Source organism: Aulonocara sp. 'chitande type north' Nkhata Bay, linkage group LG2 (genome assembly GCF_057382095.1).
Source record: "Aulonocara sp. 'chitande type north' Nkhata Bay isolate Kocher_YH1m ecotype deep benthic linkage group LG2, A_spYH_male_GT1.1, whole genome shotgun sequence".
In the NCBI taxonomy this organism is placed as follows: Eukaryota; Metazoa; Chordata; class Actinopteri; order Cichliformes; family Cichlidae; genus Aulonocara; species Aulonocara sp. 'chitande type north' Nkhata Bay.
Genome location: NC_141345.1, coordinates 9,648,005 through 9,669,987, shown reverse-complemented (window position 1 = coordinate 9,669,987; position 21,983 = coordinate 9,648,005). Strand labels below are relative to the sequence as shown.

General features: G+C 44.2%; 1 pseudogene; it reads right to left on the bottom strand.

Moving 5' to 3' along the window:
* Positions 1-6,812: 6,812 nt before the first annotated feature.
* LOC147337417 (uncharacterized) lies at positions 6,813-20,533 on the bottom strand (annotated as a pseudogene).
* Positions 20,534-21,983: the final 1,450 nt, after the last annotated feature.

Genomic DNA, 21,983 nt, shown 5'->3' with positions numbered 1-21,983 from the left:
CACACTCTCACTTTGGGCTGTAATTAGAGGATCACGCTCTCATTTAGCAATTCCTCCTCTCTCCTCTCTCTGTATCAAAGCTTTTTGTCTCCAACTCTGTGAAAATCAGACGAACCCGGACGGAAGAAAGCATCCACTCGCTACATGTAGGCGTTACACTGATTGGCTCAAATCAACCATTTGCATTGAAATGTATCTTTCATCTTTAATTACACTGTATTTCAGTGCTTGTTATGCATGCATTGTGGGATTGGTCTCTTTTCTGCAAACCTCGCCAGGCAGAGGTTTTTATTTTATACTATACTATCAGGCTGGTGATGCATTCAGGTGACTAAATCACAGCATGAGTCAGTACAGTACTGGAAAAGCTCAGAATGGAAATAAATTACGAGTACTTTGGCAGCACGGTGGCACGGTGGTTAGCACTGTTGCCGCACAGCAAGAAGGTCCTGAGTTCAATTACACCATCAGGCCGGGGTCTTTCTGTGTGGAGTTTGCATGTTCTCCCCGTGTTTGCGTGGGTTCTCTCCGGGTACTCCGGCTTCCTCCCACCGTCCAAAGACATGCAGCTTGTGGGGATAGGTTAATTGATTAATCCAAATTGTCACTAGGTGTGAATGTGCGAGTGAATGTGAGTGTGAATGGTTGTCTGTCCCTGTGTGTTAGCCCTGCGACAGACTGGCGACCTGTCCAGGGTGTACCCCGCCTTTCGCCCTATGACAGCTGGGATAGGCTCCAGCGCCCCCCGCGACCCTGAAAAGGATAAGTGGAAGCGAATGGATGGATGGATACTTTGGTTCGAATGTCAGTATCTAGACACTTTGTGATGATCGGCCTTTTACTGTTGAGTTTTATCACAAGCCAAATATTCAAGGTGACAGAAATGAAGAGCTGACAGACTATTTCACTGACTTATTTCTTTATTTCCTGGCACAGAATAAATAAAACTGGTGGGACAATAATAACGTATTATCATCACATCCTCCACAACAACACAACTCAGAATAAACATGTACAAATTTAGAAGTATGGAGAAATATACAGCAGACAAAAGTTTGGAGGATTTATGAAATGTGGAGCTCAAGAAGCATTTCTTGTTAAAGCACTGATTAGCGCTCGAAACAGGAAACAGTCGTAGAGCGTTTTCCAGTAAAGACCAATCAGCTCATTCACTCTGTCCAAGGAGCATGTCAGCAGTCACCGCTCTTCCACTGAATCCCTCGATCCAGCCGAGAGAGGATCTGATAAGTGATCCCAGCCAGGACGAGGCTATCTCTCTCTCACTGCCTATCCTGGATAATCGGCTTTTCGGACGCTTTACAGCATGAACATCACATTCGATCTGGTCTGACCTGAAACCAATGGCTGAGACCTTTAGACTAATCAGGAAAGTGTTTGCTGAGGTCAAAGGGAAGAGATTTTCCACATACCTTCATAAACCTGCTGAGTCAGCACACTGGTTTTTCCGTGTTGATTTCACTGTTACTGCCCATGGTTCAAGGAGAGCAGGAGACACTTAAACCCACAAATACAGTCAAAACGTCAGAACTTTATCCCAGTCTAAACTCTGTCGAACTTCTTCAGTCATTCCATAAAACAAAACGTTTTGCTGTAATTTGTTTTGTTTTGAGTAAAATTAAATTTTGAACATGTTCTAATTCTGTTTGTTGCAACTTTAAATGGTTTAACTTGTTTTAACTGGTCTTCTTGCCGTTGCTCTTTGATTAGAAATGTCTGTGATGGTCTTCATGCAGGTTCCAGATGTGCTCTGAAAGCTGATGGATCGAGACAATAAGAACTTCATCTCAGTCATTCATCTCAGTTTGAACTGAACGCTTCGTTTTCCTTTCTGATTAATTTCCAATGACAACAGTCTGAAAGAGCAACTACATACCTGTCTACCTCCCTTCATACAAATCCCTCCATCTTAACATTAATCTGCCACAGTATTGTATTATGTACTCAGGGAGGAGCTTTACTTAAAATGATGGCTTATCCAGTTCTGCAGTTCTTACGAAACAAGCACTCTCACACTGGCAGCTATTTAATCGCCTGTGAGAGAAACCTAACTTTTCTGTTCTTCAGAAATGGTTTTATTTACCATAAAAGTGAACTTTCACTGGTACTGGGACACTCAGAGTAAGATCTAAGCATTTCAAAGCAAACAGATCCTGGCAAAAATAAAAGCTACACTTAGTGTCAGGGCACTAAAATCTGTTAGCAAGTTAAACCTGTGTGTCTCCTGATTTAACTGGCGTTGATAAAGAAGAAGATCAATACACAAAATGTTTATGAGCTGCCTTTAATGCTTCGTTCAGGCAACAAACCCATAGAGTTCGGCCAAAACCTTCAGTTTTCCTTAAGCTTTTCCAGACACTTCCCGTATCACTGACCCAGAACATGAAATGTTTCATATTAATGGACCTGACTGTCCTAAAATAGCTCAGATTCTTGGAACTCCTCTGGCCCGACGATGACAGCACGGGAAATATCCTGCAACCTGCTGCAGTTTCTTTGGTCGATCTGCAGCATCCATCCTGAGTTTTGCTGTGATTGTCAGTGACTTAGAAAGCTTCCAATTGTGCGGCTGTGTTTGTCAAAGCTCAGATTATTTGTTACCAGACAATCAGCTGGGGCAATCGTGGCTCAAGAGTTGGGAGTTTGCCTTGTAATTGGAAGGTTGCTGGTTCGAGCCCCGGCTTGGACAGTCACGGTCGTTGTTCTCCTTGGACAAGACACTTCACCTGTTGCCACCTACTGGTGGTGGTCAGAGGGCCCAGTGCCGCCAGTGTCCGGCAGCCTCGCCTCTGTCAGTGCGCCCCAGGGTGGCTGTGGCTACAATGTAGCTTGCCATCACCAGTGTGTGGATGACTGGATGTGTAAAGCGCTATGCAAATACAGGCCATTTATCATTTACAGTACCACACCGATGAGGAATACTGGCTCTGCATGGGTGAAATCTCAGACAGGGTGCTGCAAAAAAAAGCTTCTTGTGATTACGCTGACTGCTACGATTATGCCATAGTTTGCGTGGCAGACCATTTGCTCCCTGAAATGTAGTGAAACCTGGTAATGAGCTGTGCTCGACTGCAACCAACAATTTTCAAAAGGAATCACGCTTCTCACTGTTTCACTACCACTCGCCAAGCAGTTTATATTTGCAGACAAGTTGGGGTCGTCAACGCAAACTGCAGGTAACCACAGCAACCTGAGACATGGCACGCTGTGGAGGTCTCCCCCCAACATGACTGCAGAGGGAGCATGCTCTGCACAGCTATACGGCAACGAGTCACGAGTACACAGACTGAAGGTTGAACTCAGAGTTGAAGCAACACTGTCGTCATTCTCTGTGCACCTTGGAAGCAGATGAAGAAGAAAGACACATACAGAAAGTGAGCACATGCTTACGTGCACGTTTGCTTGATGCTTAAAGTTGGAGCTCTCGCTGGTCTCTATACACATCAGCTGACGTTGAATCATGTCAGCTAGTCCTCCCAGCTGAACTTAGTTCACTCTCATTCTGCTAAAATGACAGAAAACACTGTACAAACCATATTTTCTTGGCTACAGATCTAATAACATGGTTAAAGTTCATTATTTTTCACAATTATCAGATAATTAACATCAGATATTGCTTAATCAACAAAATTATGTGTGGTGGATTTCATGAACAAAGAAGCCTCACATGCAATCACCAGCAGCACGAACACATGAAGAAACCATCCAGCCAGCTTCCCCCTCTCCCCATAAATAACAGTGATAGTAAAAAATTTAATCTGAGAGTCTAAATGTAGATCACCCCCGGCCTTCACCCCTGGGCGGCTCCTGTCAAAGCGACTTCATGGAGAAACAGATAAACTCATTCAGCTTCAGCCGGCCAGCATGAATCACAGCAATAACGCAGCATTATCTGCTATGATTTATGCATCAGGTAACAAGCCCACACAGGAAGTGATGCAGAGCTCCCTTCCCTCCCTCCCTGGAGCTCAGCCCTTTTGTACGGTCTCTTAGCACAGTGACCTCACACCAGCCACGTTATTGGTCAGATGATGTCATTAAAAATGCTCCAACAGCACAAAGACGGTCCAGAGATCCGGTTCAGGGACTCCAATTAGCTGAAGTGCCTGCACACAACCTTGATGAAGGAAAAATGATTGGAGAGTAAAGTTCGATATTTATTGTGAGGATGGAGCAAGTTCATGAAGCTTGAGCTTTATTTAGAAATCTTCTTCATGCAGCAGTCAGGTCATCTTTGATAAAGATGTTCTTCACCTTCACTTAGCAGAAATATTCATTTCACTGTAGCATCAGTATAAAAGCAGAACTGTGCAGTATGAACCATGAATACAATATAAAACAACAGAAAATGGCTAAAGTTAGGGGAGGGCAAAATACAATATCCCACCATCTAACACAGAACATGATGAATATAAAGTTCTTTACCTTTCAAGTAGAGATGGCATGATACCACTTTTTTAATGTCCGATACCGATACCATAAATTTGGATATCTGCCGATACCGATATGAATCCGATATAGTGTGTTTTTTAATAAATAAAAATGTTTTTTTAATATCTTGCTGCTTTTTGTATAAGTTCATACTCAAGTTACAAAAAAACAAACACTAAAGCTATTCTGTTATACCTGTATGCAAAAAATGTACTGCACCCAAAATATTTCATAGTTCAGCAACACTGATCAATCTAATAAACTTAAACCTACTCCATCCTCCCTATTCTGGTATTTTAAAGAGTAAGCAACCTAACTAATAGGGTTCTAAAAAAAGGGAACCACCTCATGATGCTTAATCGATGTAATCAACTTTAATTTGATGCAGTGTGGGAAATAAAATGCACAGAACTCAATTATTTTTCAAGAATAATTAAATAGATTCAACATCTTTCTTCAACAGAATTGCAGACTGCACAGATGGAAAAAGTACTATAGCTTACTAGGGTATATTAGACTTAACAGTTACTATATACAGTAACGGACTTCTATACATTTTTCATCAGATTAAAACTTTGGGTGTAAGATTCGGATAATTATTTATTAAAAGCTAGACATTTTAAATGAGAATAAGAAAGAAAAGTATGTCTTTGTGCCCCCCTTTTCCCTGTTCATGCCCTATCGGCCCCCCTGGCTAAACTTTGCTAGATCCGCCCCTGCACAGTTACCAGCTGTCAGCTATGTAGAAAAGGATCCTGGTGTAAAAAGTAATATTAAATAAATTCTAACAACAGCTTATCAAGCTTAAACGTGCTGCTGTTGTTCAGCCGCTGGTTTCCTCTTTCTGGCGCGAAGTGGGCAATAAACAAACAAGAGAGACGGACTCACGACAGAAAAGCCAATCAGCTGATCATTGATCAGTTTCATGATTGAAGTAGCAGCAGGAGAGAGAGAGAGAGAGAGAGAGAAGAGGCACTCGCTCCATATATCGGTTCTTAAGCTTAACGTGGGAATGCTTTACAAACATTCAGAGATGGACTTACACACTTGCTTTACTTCCTTCTGAGATCACGTTGTCGGCGATGAAATGCCGGGTTGGTAGCGAAACTCCAAATGCTCAACCAGACCACTGACAGGTCTCACATGCCACAGCCGCTCTATCACGTGACGCATACTGCTCCGAGTGCTAAGGTTATGAGGCGAGTTACCGCGTGTCGCAAGCTTTGTGAGGTGCTTTTTTTGATATTGAACGGATCGGATTACATTTTTTATTTCTCTCCGATATCCGATCCAGTAATTTAGGTCAGTATCGGACCGATACCGATACGTAATATCGGTCCATCTCTACTTTCAAGCATTTCTCAAATACATTACAGGCCTCTCAGTCTCCAATGCCACTGATTCTATGAGTATACTGCACAACAAAGAAAGTTTTGTGAAAATGTGCAGAAAAATAACTTCATTGCTTCTGAAGAAGCTTTTCATGAGGACTCAAGGTTAAAGACAAGTTATTCAACTTCCTCCGTCTTCATCATGAACACTGTGACACCATCAGACTCTGGCACGGAGAGAGGAAAGAGAGCCCAGCCACGGCCCGCTGACACTCAGTCAGTGTGAAACACAGAGCTCACGTGTGGACCTGAGAATCCTGCAAATCCATATCTGAGGTGTGACATTTACACCAAGCACGGAGAAATCTGTCTGGGATTAATGAATCCCGACTCCAACAGCCAACTGTCACACGCCACCTGAAGTGGAGCAGAAGAGAAGCGATCCGATAATCTTTCCACAGAGTCACCTGCACAGACCTGTGAATCTTACTTCCTCTGCACAGAAATTCTTGGAAAAAGACTCTTTGCATCATCGAACTAAACAGCAAGATGGTTTGAGCTTTTAGGGAGGGAACACAACTCAACGCAGTCACGGTAAAAAAGAGCCAAACCTAAAAAAACTGGTTGTGCGAGTGAGTATGGCCTGAGCCACGACCAGCGTGTGTTCTGTGAACTGAGCAGCGGCTGGCTTGCTGGTATCATCCTTGCAAAGATGACAGCACAGATGCTGGCATGCTTTGTGATTCGGCCTTGTTGGAGCTCGTCATGCACATCCTGATTTTTTTAACCAGCAAGTGTCTAAACAGGTTGCTTTGCTTTTCTGTGCTTCCCACTACAGAATAATTTATGTTATACTTTGTTTTTGCTACAGAAGAATATTTATTTTATTAATATTTTACATTTACAATTTTTTTCCTGGGGACCCCATGACACCCTATGTTTGTTTTTAACATAGTTCACGGTGGAGAACAGCTGCTGACATAATGTGGATCCGAAGATCCAGAATTGTCTTACCTGGGGTTGAAAGTCTCGATAAATGCACGGTGTTTCGGCAGGTATATTGGCTTCCGCAAGTGTGACGCTTATTTTGAGTGATCAAAAAAAAAATAAAAAAAATAGAATATAATTTTATATTTCAATATCACAATAATCTTCCAATTTAGAACTACAAGTTAAAAAAGAACTAACATAAATAAAATACACTTCAGCTAATTACTTAAAAAATAATAATTTATTTTCCCAAACCAGCGGAGGACTAAAGGACTAAAGAGCCGCATGCGGCTCCGGAGCCGCAGGTTGCCGACCCCTGTCCTAAACAGTCGATTCAAATGACAGTCAGCATAATTTTTGAGTCATCAACCATTAGAGTATAATTCAAATGTTACTGAACAAAGCTCGAATGAAAACAATGTTTTTCAAAAATAAAATGCCTAAAATGCACTGTTCCAAATTATGAAGCACACAGAGTTTCAAAACATTTTATAGGTTGTAGAGAAATGAAAATGGCCATTTGTTGAATTTGCAGCATTAGTAAAAAACATCTCAACAGGACAAGTTACATATTCACATATTTGATAGCAGTTTCACAATTCTTGCATGAAACGTGAGTTCTTGGAAAGTTTCTGCTTGAATGTCTTTGCAGAAACAGAGCTGCCTTACAGAGCTGCTGTTTGGATGTGAACTGCCTCCCCACCCTCAGAAAAACCTACATACTTTACAGAGGTCATTTTCACACCTTCAGGGACCCTAAAGGGGCCGACCAGCAATGTTCCCTCTAATTTTTCATGCGTGTGAGCGAACACACAAACTCCCTGAGCGGTCCCTTGGACCACTGTGAGCAACAGTAGACGTGTGCACTGTGGTCACGCCAGCATTGAATCCATCCAAGTTACATGGTTTATTAAAATAATCAAATTACAGCATTTACATTTATGTTAGACTACTTTTAACTAACTGCTTTAGCCCACTTGCAATGAAAATGTAAAAAAAAATCTAGTCATTGACCTGTGTAGTATGTTAACACTATTGGAAGTAAAAGTAACTTGAACTCCAATTTTGAAAACACAACTTTCTTTCTTTTTTAAATACAGTTCTGACTTGTATTATGAGTATGAGTCTGTGGTCTGGGAGAGAGTCCTGTAACTCTCTGTCTGCAAAATATAGTATATAATTAGGGCTGGGTATCGTCACTGATTTCTAGAATCAATTCGATTCTGATTCACAAGGTCCCGAATCGATTCGATCCATGATTCGATTAAATTCGATTCGATTCGATTTGAATATGGGAAATTTTGACAGTCAGAAATATTATAATTCAGAACAGTACATTTACATATTTTTGTATCTATAAAAAGGAAGCTGACACACGCAAGACTTTATCAAAGGTGTGAGCGTCACAGCAGATGCCTTTGTGTCAAAGTAGCTAAAGATAAAACACAGAAAAACATGGTTTTCCTGGCCTGGGATTTTATACAAATATTCTGCAGTACATCAAAAACGAAAAAAAAAAAACCATTAATCAACATATGAACATTACCTCTGATAGGTTTGTAGGTTGAACCCATCTGCTGGAACGTTGAAGGCAATATAATTACACTGCAAAGCAAGACACAAGTAGGCAAAGTTCTTCATGTTACTCGTGCACGGGAGAAAACCGGACAGAGCGCCGTTCCTTCGCTTGACCCCAGTTGCTCTCGTCCGTTCTCCCGTACCACTGTTCTTTTATTGAGGTTACATGAATATGCATAAGTTCATTAACATATGACGTCTACATACACACAAAGAGTACCTTGCCTGTGTGTGTGTGTGTGTGTGTGTGTGTGTGTGTGTGTGTGTGGACTGCTGATCAAAGGGTCAAACATCCTTGGTCAGGAAGAGGGTAGCCTCCCCCTCACCCTAGATAGATAACACGGTGAGGAAGTCCAGCAGTTCATCTAAACAAAGAGCACTTAGACTAAAACAGACGCAACTACGTTAATCCTACCATAAAACAATAAGACACGGTACGACCTCTCATGCTCCCAAAGTGCTGTCTAATACACACAAAGTTTGCAGACTATCAAGGATCAAAACCTCTACCAATCTACAACTAATTACAAAACTCTAAGCATATATAAGTAAATATTTCTAAGCATAAATGACAATCAACAATACAAATCTAACATTCCCCCCTTTTTGACCTTTATGCTTGAAAAGCTCCCAGTTATGATCACCTCATGTCTGACAGTTTCAATGCAAACATTTTTATACACATGTGACGGAGTTACAGCTGGAGCTAGCACTACGGCAGCAACGGCTACGCCAAGCACGGCAACGGCAAGCAGCCCCCGAATGGTACTGCCTACACCGGCGCGGCAGAGGGAATACGGGGAGTCGCCAGCGGAGGTTCCCTCTCGTCAGTCCCAAGGAGGGATTAGCAGTATCGACCCGTCAGGGGGAGAGTGGAGGCGATCGGCGGGGCCGAAGATCCCGCCTTATCAGATGGGGGAAGATATTGAGAACTATTTGTTGCGTTTTGAGCGGGTGGCCAGAACATGGAGATGGCCAGAGAGCGAATGGGCCTGTCGGCTAGTTCCACTGCTAGCGGGGAAGGCGTTGGAGGCCTATACTGCAATGGATGAAGAAAGAGCCCATCGGTATGAAGATCTCAAAACTGCCTTGTTAATTAAATTTGACATTTCACCGGAAACGTATCGGCAGCGGTTTCGCTCTAATATAATTCCACCTGGTGAGAGCCCCACCGAGACCTATTATCGCCTGAAAGGACTTTATCGACGCTGGCTCCGACCAGAGCAGCACACGAAGGACGAGATGGGAGAAGCGATCATCTTGGAGCAGTTAATTCGAGTACTGCCAGGGGAGGTGAGGACCTGGGTGAGGGAGCATGAGCCAGCAGATGGACTGGCCGCTGCTAAGCTGGTGTCACAGTACTTCAACGCGCGTAAAGGAGCACCACCTGCACGCTCATCTGGGACGCCACAGCGACCACCACTGCCATCGTCGGGGTTTTTGAAGAGGGAGAGCAACCCCGAGCCACCCGGGATCCCCAAGGTATCTAATCTACGAGGAGCGGGTAAGGACTTTCTTTGTTATTATTGCCAGCAGCCAGGCCATAAAGCCTCGGTGTGCCCTATTCGGAAGGCCAAAGTCACGGGGGCCTGCTATGCACCCTGGCTGGAGGCGGAGCCTACAAGGGTCCAGCCAGTGGATGTGCAACGCTATAAAAAAGTGATAGTAAATGGTCAGCAGGTTACTGCTTTGCTGGACACTGGTAGTTTCATGTCATTAATTAAGCAAAGCTTGGTACCAGTGAACTGTGTGGATTACAGCAGACAAGAAGAAGTGTTATGTGTGCATGGTGATAAACACCCATACCCAAAGGTGGAAGTAACAGTGACTATTAATGAACAGCCATACCTATTGTCAGTTGGGGTGGTACAGAATTTGCCGGTAGAGGTTATTCTGGGGATGGACTTGCCTGTGCTTATGGATTTGTTGCAAGAAAAAGAAGAACGGGCCACAGAGACTGAGAGGGGGGAAGCGGGGAAGGTTAAAGTGAATGTGTTAGGCCCGGTGGTCACTAGGGCCCGGGCGAAGGCTGAATGCCAACCCCTGCCAGACTTTGACAGTAGTCTGTGCGATGGTGGCACGAAAGGGCCAAGAAAATCTCGCCGCCAACGCCGCTTTGAGAAGCAGCTATGGTCAAAAGAGCCGGACACTAAGAACATGAAATGGGATGTGCCCGAAAATATCTCTGTGTTGCAAAGGGAGGATGAAACGTTAAATGTGTTGTTCGCTAATGTGATTGAAGGGGGAACGGGGAAATGGGGAGGGAAAGAGAAGTTTATTCTTGATAAAAATGTGTTGTATGCAGTTGACGGGGACCACCAACGGCTTGTGATTCCTGCTAGTTGTAAATCCCTCATTTTGCACTTAGCACACACCCTCCCCTGGGCAGGTCATTTGGGTTGCCAAAAAACGTATCTGCGAGTTAGCTCTCGTTTCTTTTGGCCGTCGATGTACACTGATGTCCAAAATTATTGCCGTACATGCCCTGTATGTCAGAAAACATGTCCAGCCCGCAAATCGGACCAGGCCTTGCTACAGCCCCTTCCAATCATCTCCACACCCTTCCGTAGGATAGCTATGGATATTGTGGGTCCGCTGGTAAAAAGTCGCCGGGGTCATCAGTACATTTTGGTGGTGTGTGATTATGCGACCCGTTTTCCAGAAGCGGTCCCGTTGCGTGCGCTCACGGCACCTAATGTTCTGCGTGCACTGGTACAGTTGTTTTCCCAGGTGGGGATACCAGATGAGATTTTGACTGACCAAGGGACTAACTTTACCTCTAAGTTGATGCAGCTCTTCCACAAGCAGCTAGGCATTTCTGCCATCAGGACGTCACCTTACCATCCACAGACAGATGGGTTGGTGGAGAGGTTCAACCAAACTTTGAAGAGGATGTTGCAGAAGTTTGTGTCAGACACTGGGAAAGACTGGGACCAGTGGCTACCTTTCCTGCTGTTCGCGTACAGAGAAGTTCCCCAGGCTTCCACTGGTTTCTCACCATTCGAGCTACTCTATGGTTGGGACGTGCAGGGGCCCTTGGATCTCCTCCGGAAGTGTTGGGAGACTCCTGCTTCGGCTCAAAATGAGAAAGGGGTGGTGCAGTTTGTGCTGGAGATGAGAGTGATCGAGCCGTCCTGCTCTGAATGGTGTAGCCCGGTGGTCATTATCTTCAAGAAAGATGGCTCCCTACGTATCTGCATTGACTTCCGGAAGCTTAATGCCATTTCTGAGTTTGATGCTTACCCCATGCCCCGAATCGAGGATTTACTGGAGAAGATCGGAGCAGCCAGATACATCACTACTCTGGACCTGTGCAAGGGGTACTGGCAGGTGCCACTGGAGGAGTCGTCGAGACAGTACACCGCCTTCAGGACCCCTGCCGGCCTGTTCCAGTTCACAGTGATGCCATTTGGCCTACATGGGGCACCAGCCACCTTTCAAAGGCTGATGGACAAATTACTACAGGGGTGTGACCCCTATAGTGCCGCTTACCTGGATGATGTAGTGATCTTCAGCAACACCTGGGAGGAGCATCTGCAGCACTTATCCGAAGTCTTGGGAAGAGTTCATAAGGCAGGATTGACCCTCAACCCCACTAAATGTGAGTGGGCACGGCAGGAGACCCGCTACCTTGGCTACCAAGTGGGCAGGGGTGAGGTGCGCCCGCAGATGGATAAAGTGGAGGCTATCCAGAACTGCCCTCGGCCTCGCACTAAAAAGGAGGTCCGGTCTTTCCTGGGGCTGGTTGGTTGGTACCGAAGGTTTGTGCCCCAGTTTGCAACCATTGCGGCCCCTCTTACTGCATTGACCGGTAAGAACCAACGGAATCCGGTCATATGGACCGCAGAATGTGAACAAGCTTTCCAGGGGCTGAAAACCTGCCTGTGTACGACCCCAGTTCTCTGGAGCCCGGACTTCAAAAAGAGGTTTTTGGTCCAGGTGGATGCCTCCAAAAGTGGCCTGGGAGCAGTGCTGGCTCAAGGGGACCCTGGAGAGGAACATCCAGTCCTATACTTAAGCCGCAAGCTGCTGCCACGGGAGACCAACTACTCGACGGTGGAAAAAGAGGCCTTAGCTATTAAGTGGGCGTTGGACAAGCTCAGGTATTATTTACTTGGAAGAGAGTTTGAGCTGGAAACCGATCACCGAGCGCTCACTTGGATCCAGTCCATGAAGGATCATAACAGTCGACTCACCCGCTGGTACCTGTCACTGCAGCCTTTCAGATTCACCATCCGTCATAGACCAGGCAAGCTCAATGTGGTGGCAGATTATCTTTCCAGGTTGCCGCACATCGGCCACCTCCGGGTGGAAGGGGATGATGTGACGGAGTTACATCGCCCAGCCGCAGACAGCTGATCGGGGCGTATATACGCACCGCCACCATTAGTTCTAACAGACACCAATAAACAAAAAGGGGTGAAGGGGGGGGGGATTTGGAGCAGCATAGAGGGTGGCCAACTTATTTCCCCTTACCTTGTTAATAAAGTCGGTCGAGGAGACGCGCTGTGATCTCCAATGATGCGGGATGATGCAAGCCGATGGTATGGTGTTCCGGGGTTTAAATAATGGGTTCACGTGGGCTTGGATGGTCACGTGAACTGCATCCTTTGTTTGGATTGTTTTAATGTTTTGTGAAACATTGTAGGCTGATTGGAAGTTGCCTAAGAGTCTGTATATACATGTGTGTTGTGAGACTACAGTGGGAAAGAAGCTGAGGGGGGACAGTGAGGATTAAAGTAATAATAAAGAAATGATTGTTACGTCTAGGGGGAGGGGCTACGGGATATAAGAGACAGGTCATACGGGGTGGGAGAGAGAGTCCAGTAAGCTGTTACAAGGAGGGTAACATGCAGGCTGGGTCGGGTATACAGACGTTTTGTTGACACTGACCCAAGTCAATTCTATTTGCTGTAAATAATTTTCTGTGCACTGGGGAGGCCGGCTAAATAAATTATCCACACTAAAAGACCTTACCGACTACGCCTGTGTTTGTTGTCCGGGAGAGGATTAAAAGAGGACCCCGCGACAACACAGCATATGTCAAATCACCCTAAATTACTGTAAAAGTACACAGTTTAACAAATGTATTAGCAGTTATCCCATTCCTCATTGATCTCATCTCATGGCAAACTGCATCCTACAAGCAAACAAAGAAATTGTTAATTTAATAGTGAAAATAAGAAGATAACATTTTCAAAAACATCTCAGCTTGGTGGTGCTTCCTCCGGGTGTGCACATCACATGTCTCTCTGCAGAGTGGTTTAAGCTCTGCAGGGCGTCATGAATGTCTCTTCCAGTTGTTTCCATCATTGTCCATAGGACCTGAGTCCAAATGTATGTAGAATAGACATTCAACCATACCAGTTAGTTTTGTTGTTTGTCAACATGGGTCTCAGCTATTTCCAAAGCTGCAGACCTCTCAGCACTCTAGTTTTATGGCCTCTACCAACCCCCATCACCTCACTTCAGGCCTTCGTCCTGTGAGGGGGATATTTATTTATTTATTTATTTTTTATTTTTTTGCCTGTCCCGTTTGGCTCTTTTGCCATCAGAATTGTTGTCTAAAGGCAAAGAAAGATGCCCAACGGATTTACTTTACCAAATTGACCATCCCAGCCTTGCCATAATGGTCCATTTGATTCACCTTTTATTGTTTATTTTATTTTCACTTACTGAACATGGGACAGACTTGACTGGGGGAAAGAAGGGGAGAAAGAAAGAGGGAAAGAGAAACAGCTGAGAAGAGGGACGGGGGAGAAGGGCAAAAACCAAAAACCAACAGAATGAGCAGAAAAAGAAAAAAAAGAAGAAAAAAAGAAAAAAAAATGCATATATCAATCACCTGGGTCACCTGCTGAGAAAGAAAAAAGAAAACAAGCAGAAGAGAACAAGAGTAATAGAATAAACAACATCACAATGATATATGGGAATATGACAGTAAATACTAAATATTAAACATTATTGTGCAGCACATAAGATCAACAGAACACAGTGTGCTTTGAGGTAGGAGCCAAAAAGGGTGTAGTTTGTGGGTGTGATCACCCGTGTGTACACCTGTGAGCATGGACGCGCTTGTTTTTTGTTTTTTAAAAGGTTCCTTCATGTAATGATCTGCTAGAGGGTGTGGGGGGGCCACAGCCCCGTCCTCCAGGGCATGAAGCAGGTATGGAGGAGATCAAAACTCCAGACATCCAGAGTCCCCCAGAACACAAGAGACCAAGGAAGACCAACAGAGGGGCAGCCGCGCCACTGTCCCAGAAAGAGCTGAGGAGAGTCCCAGATGAGGGCTCACTCAGCAGCCGCGGAGCAGAAGCCAGGGGGAGTTGCAGTGACGCTCCCGTGAGCTCCGCCGGCAGCCTGCTGCGCCTGAGTGACCGAGCCCCAGGCCGAGAGGCCGGGGGCACCCCACCTCCGAAGTGGCCCGAGCAAGCCCCAGGCTCCAGGCCCCGATAAGCGGCCGCCAAGGAGTGAGCCGGTGTGTACCTGGACGCCCATCCCCGGACACAAAGAACCACCAACGCACCGACGTCTGAGGGAGTCCGCCACTGGCAGGGGAAGTGGTGGTAGGGGGAGATAGGCCTCCATACCTTGGAGGGCCTAAGATGTCCCCAGAGAGGTGGCGCCTGACACCCAACCTGACATATAGACACAGAAATACAGGCACACACATATACAAACATCCATTCCCACCCTCATGCTCTCATATGCACTTACTCCACACTCAACCAACGTGGAGACAGACATAAAGAGACGCTGTACACACGATCACACTCCCCAAGCGTACTCTAAGCCCCGGGTCTAGGTACCCTTGCCCCTGGAGGGGGAGGAACTGCACCCAGACCCAGGTGGTGTTACCCTTTTCCCTGCGGTGGGGGGAGGCAGACCGCCCCGACTCCGCAGCAGCAGGGAGGCCCCACACTCCAGACCGCAGTCGGACGGCCAACTCCTCCTCCTAGCCCCCCCGCTCCAGCAGGTCGCAGAGAATGGGGGTGAGAGAAGACTCCAAACCTCCCTCCACCCGCTCATTGTAGTGTTGATGCATGTGTGTTCTAAGGTGCATTTAAAACCCAGGAGGGCATGGAGCTACCTGCCAGAGAGCAGCAGGTAAGCGCATGGTCCCTCCTGCTGGCCCTCAATGTCTACGTGTATTTAACATTGAGAGGTGGGCAACGACGCCAGGGGTGGGGTGTACACCCTGATGGTACTTTGGATTCCGTGTATCGTGCCCACCTGAGGGGGATATTTATGACTCCTCCATTGTCCACGCTCTGCAGAAAAACACCTCACCATCGCTTCTGGTTCCTGTGCTTTCACAGAATCATGATGTCATCCTCGAACTCCTTCCAACGCTGCTGAAGATTTAAGGCCGAGCACGTCGTACACCTTAGTTGTCTTCCTCAGCGTCAACATTGAATCTTTCATTTTATTTAAAATCTTGCTGTGGGAAGTCTACTCTTGATCTCCTGGAAGCTCAGTAGCACAGCTCTCTGTGTGATGTCTGCTGTGCTGAAGATGATCTCTGATCCTCCTCAAGCCTCTCTCCTGGCCTCAGCTCCCATCTTGTGGATGATCCTCTCAGGCAATCCTTCTCGTCACGCATAGTCCTGATTTTGGGCCTGCTGGACCTGTCTCTCTTAGGTGAGAGTTGTCATGTGTCCATCTCCTCTGCCTTCCTCCTGGTTCAGCTGTTTCCGGCACCAGCTGGGGTCCTATAAGGATGAGCGTCGTAGTCAAGGTAACCAAGAGGGTCCTGGTCGCACACAGGTCCGTCACGCCTCGCACTTGGTTGCCCTAGAGTTGATCAGAGGCTGGAGGTTGAAGTGCGAGCTTACCCTACGGGGGCTCAATCAGCACTCCCCCCTCACCACTGAAACAACCAAGTGTGAGATTTCTCTATTGTGCTGTCTTGAGGGTGCCGGGGTTTCCTGGGACCTCGACCTCTTTGCAGTGGCTCTGATAAATCCAGGAGGGTCTCTCCGCTATTTTGCAGGCAGTTTCATGGTCTTTGCTGTGGCTCCAAGGTCTGATCTCACGATGGGCCCCAACCAGCATGACCTTTGACCTCAACCACTGCCTGGGCTCAGCTATGCCTGGAATGTTTCTTGCTTCTCACTGGGCCTCTGAAGATTTCTCAGGAGATTACTGCTGCACCTTTATTTCCTTGCTAGGAAGAAAAACTTCTATTTGGAGAACATGTCAACAATCATCAAACCACATTCTTTAGTTCAGTGAACTTCACTTATAGGCCATCAAAGCCTCATCTGAACATGGATGCACCACTTGCATAGCTTTAATACCTGTAAATAAACAGTTAATCACACAAATCGCTGCAAAAATTATATAAAACAAAATTTAATGTTAATTCCAAAATGTAATGTTAATTCATTGTTTCATATTAATCCTGGATCCCCCATCTTGACACATGGACACTCCCATGAGTCAACTCATCAAAATCAGATTCCTGTCTTAAAGAAAAAGGGTAGCTAGATCATATCCCAGGCAACATCAGGGCATCTCCTCCCCTGGAGCAGCACCACCCTGGACCTATAATCCTGCAATAAAAATGTTAGTGTGTTTTGCATAACACCTGGCTCTGCCAGGAGCCTGCATACACACCATCATGGCCTGGAAAGAAAAATCTGGAAGTGAAATCAAACTTCACACCTATAAACAATTATATCATAAAAGTAATAAGCATTCAGCACTAGCAAGACAAGTGTCATGTGCAGGTTTTCTCAAATCAGTAAACTACAATTATTACCATAATTTGCCTCAGACATGGATCATCCCATGTACTCAGTTAACATTAATGTAATCAGTGACTCCTCTTAAGCAAGGTCACTCCACTTATATATTACTATGGGCTCAAAGTGGCCAGCTAAGAGCCCATATTCAACTTTTCCATAAACACCGTAATCTCTTATTTGTTTTACTCATGTCACTTGTCCGCTTCAGCTGAATCTACTACAGCATTCTCAGAGAAACAAACATTAGCAATACACATTGACTGTGGTCAGACGGAGGTCAGACACAGGTCAACAGGTTCCAGAGGTGCCATAAAAAAGACCATAAAGTCAACCATCCATAACTGTGGAAAGAAGTGACACTAGTTTTCAACACAGGAAATTTCTCACATGTTATTCACATCATCAAAGTAACCTTCACATTTTCCCAAAAACACAGTGTAACAGCATCACCAACTCATAAACTGTAAACACAGTTTCTTCACACATAAACCCAGAAATCCAGTAGTAGAAAAAACATCAACCAGCTGTCCTGGTATAAATCATGTGATCAATTCACATGAAGAACTGTAATGCTGTAGAAAAGAAAATGCAAATGTTAGCGCTGCGCAGATGTATACACTTTCTCACAGTTTCCTCTGTGAGCAACACAAGGTAGTGAATAACACCCCGGGTAGATGCACAGACACAGAAAGTGGCACTTAACAGGTTAAATCGTCATGCAACCTCAAATGTGGCTGTCATCTTTCTGCTCCTGTAAAAGGAAACACACATAGATTCATCTGCACCTTTGTCAGGTGGGGGTTAACTTCACACAGTAGTGTTACATCAGTAAAGTCTTGTCAGCTTTTACCAGTCAGTCAGTTTTTTTTTTCCTTTCACTCACTCATTCATGCATTCATTCTTTCTTTCTTTCTTTGCTGATAGTGGAATCAATTGTCGCATTTAGTTTCCACTCTCAGCAAAATGACGTCATTGCAAAAAGAAAAAGAAGAACTTTAGTTTAGATTACATCGCTGAATCCTTTTTGGACAGGAACTTTCATTTAATATTGTCCCAAATAAGTAGCTTTCTCCTGAGCCCATTTTAATGTGGAGAAAACTCACTTATAACGGCTTTCTCGACCGGTCGTATAGCACTTTCAATTCCCAACGTGCAGATCTGCTTAAAGAAAAGAAATAGACAAACAAAATCAGTGTCTGTTCAAAAGATAAAAATGAAAAATAACAGAGATTATCAAACCAAACTTTCAGTGCACTGTGAAAGTATCAAAATAAAAAGGCCTTGTTAAGTGTTATGGTTCGTTCGATTCAGGTAAGAGAAGAAAGCAAGCCCAGGCCGAAGTAGGTGTCAAAAAATAGTGATCTTTATTACACACTTTGCGCAGTCAGTGTGGGAAAGACAATTTGCAATACAATCCTTCCTCGAATGGACAGTCCCGTCTCCTTATATTGCCATTATGACATCACAGTTAGATCTTTACTGGAAATGATAACAATTGCCCTCCTCTTCAAAACCTTGTCCTAATATAGACATCAACTGCTACTCTTAAAGAAAAACAAGTGTGTATTACATTGTGCATTTTGTGAAAGTGTATCTATCAGAAAAACTGTCCTCAGACGACCCTCCTATTATTACTAAGTGTGAGTGTAAACGTGCGTGTGTTATATAAGTGCGTGCATGTGGTTACAGGCCGGCGTACGTGCAGAACTGAACGCAGACAGGCCTGGGTCTGAGCGGTGTGACTGCACTGAGGTGCAACCACTTAAGCAGATAACAAGAATAATACAGAACCTCAATAGACTGACTAGAGTACTGATCATCTGTGTGCATTAATATTTGCTCAAGGTAACATAGATGTGATTCAAAGATTATTCTGTCAACTGATTCAACAATGGTAAATGATTAATCAATGATAGCTGATTATAAGAATACAAAATAAAATATCTCCTGGTCACATAAGTCATGACACAAACTCCTCATCAACTTCACAACAGGAGAAGAATCATCAGCTAGATTCACTCCAAACCAACCATCAGCTGCACACAACGCACAACATAACCCTAATGTCATATTAGCTATGAGTTTAATCACCAGGTCTGTGCTCTTCACTCATTTAGGCCACAGATCTATTTTATTCAGTTTTCCTTTTTCCCTTCATCATAAAACATGTGACATGCTGTCATGCACTTCACAAAAGAAGTTTGTTCTGACGTATTCAGAGTTGTGTATCTAAATACAGGATTCACTCGCACATCAAAACAGGAAACTCAATGTTTTAGAGTCTCCACTCAACACACAACAACTCCAACACATCTCATTCACTCGTGCTAGAATTCAACCACCTTTCATTAATCTAAGAACGATCAACTAATTTGCATATCAGCTATTAACCCACTAAGTTGACAGGACGACAGAAATGCATGTTCAAAATAGTATCACAAAATACAATTTCCCTCATACAGTAAATTACTTGTGCTGCATCAATCAAGCAGGAAGCATCTCCCAATTTACTATATTAACAACTAAATTTATTATCTGATCACTGGTTGGTCAAACCAGAATCTTTTTTCCCACAAAAGTTAAATTGTTGTCCTGCAACCTAGAGGGTTAATTTTTTGCATTGGATAAATTCAGTATTTGATAACAAGTGTCTGCTAAATTGACACTATTTTAACACTGATGAAAGATAACAAGCTAATTTTCATTGCATGTGTGTTTGTGTTATTAGGCAGGTCTAATGCATGTCTGTGGAGCTGCATATCCAGCAGAGCATGTTCTTAAAGCTGCCTTTCCTACACATTTCTCTACTATTATTTGATCATTTCTTAACTAATGTGCTGTGAGTCCACTGGTTTTTGCATCACACGGGGTGACTTGGACAAGATGATAAACAGACTCACATGCTGAAGATGTTGTCTAATCTTCATAAGTTCTTTTGTGTTTGTGTTAGTATGGTTAATGCATGTTCTGCTTGTGTGTGTGATTTTGTATGTTTCTATTTTCGCAGTGTTTCAGACTCCTTCACAATTTTCCAACTTAAGCAGTCAGTTTTGTTTTCCCCAGGTTTGCTAACCCAAATTTTGATTTCCCACATTAAATAATTCCTATGTGTTCTCACCTAGTCTTCTCACTCTGTTGTCCTCTCACTTTTTTGTCCTCTCCCACTTTCAACAGTCCAACAGCCGGCAGTTCTCCTTCAGCTTTGTCCTGTGTTCCACTGTCTCTTCTTGCCATTTTACTCCACAGGTGGCAAATGTCAAACTCCAACAGTCTCCTCAGTTCTCCTCAAAAGTTTTCTTCACATGCATAGTGAAGTTGCAGCTTGTTGGAAACACAGTGCCAATCATCCGATCAGTCAGGATGATGGGTTTGCTCTTCTCCTCTGATGCTGTTTGTCCACATTGCTGCTTTTGCTGGGACTCTTTGTTCAGGACTTTGCTGCTGTCTCTTTATCATGTTATTGCTTTGGAGCTGCATTCCTTATCTTCAGGGAGGGGTGAGCTTGCTTGTGAGGTTGAGAGACACATGGCGCTGTAAATAAGTCAGCCAGAAACTTGGCCTGCATGTTTCCAATGATGTTAAAGTATAACTTTCTTCCGACTGCTGCATGTGGAAAATTGATTCAGGTCTGCTTTTCACCTGAAAGTGACAAACTAAGACATGTTCATTATTATCATCACTGCTTAATCAACACACATCTCTCTCTCTCTCTCTCTCTGTTTTTGTGAACAATCCTTTCTTAAAAGCAGAAAATGAAATTGTAGTTGTTTTTTGGCTGATCAACACAAAACCTTTTACCTATGATTTTTCTTTTTCATCTACAATATATTCTTTCCCTTTTTCACTCTTTTTTTTCTTTTTTTCGTTACAATAGCTGGTGACCTGCAGAATCACCGCTCTCACTCACAATCAAAGGCAATTACTTGTACACAGCGCACAAAAACACTGTGATGTCAGACACATTCACACTCACTTTTTCATCTGCGTAAATAAATCACATGGCTGATGATATGTGCCATGGTGATCCATATGTATGATCACAAGTTTATTTAATTATTTTCAACCCAACAAAACAAATAAACAAAAACATGATGCTGATGTTATGAACACTCTACACACAAGTCAAGATGCAGGAAAACTGCTCACGGAAACGCTGCACACTCTCTGTTTCCCCCTCTTTGAGTAGTTCTCAGACAGCTCTTGATCTGATAATGTGTAGCTTGCTCATCAGCTCAGAAAAAAAACTGCAACGCAACATCACACAGTAGTTGCTCTGCCCACAGCGGCAAAGTCTTACACTTTCATATTCAATACAGCTTCTCCATCATGTACTTTTAGATGTTTCATACAGGGTTCAGCATATTAGTTGTTTTCACAGGTGTGCTCTATATCTCAACAATAGCTCATAATAAGACGACAGTCTTTCACACAGGTCAAGTGCCTCTATGCACTTCACTAGTTTAAATATTTGCCTATATCACTTCACCTCATATGTCATTGTACTGAATTTGAGCAACCACAAGCTTAATGTAGATGACTTTCAACAACTATCCACCTCAATTACGTCTATGGTCTGGCACACAGGCTGTTGTTGATCAGGGCAAGCTAAAGAGTTAACATTTTGTGTCAGCAAGGGGTGGGGGGAAGCCATTCACCAGAGCACATCTTAAGTGCTGCTGATGTGGCAGGCCTTCTCCACAGCTCTTCAAGGCTGGTGTGTTTTCTGAAAACTTCTAACATTTGAATCTCTTCCATTTATAAGCCTGCGATTAACCGCACGGCTCAGGTCCGCGTGAAACCAGCGCGACCAGCTAAGGAGCCGTCGCTCTCTCTCTTTTTTACATAAATACTTTGTGCTGCCAGGAGCAAAGTCCAGCACAAACGT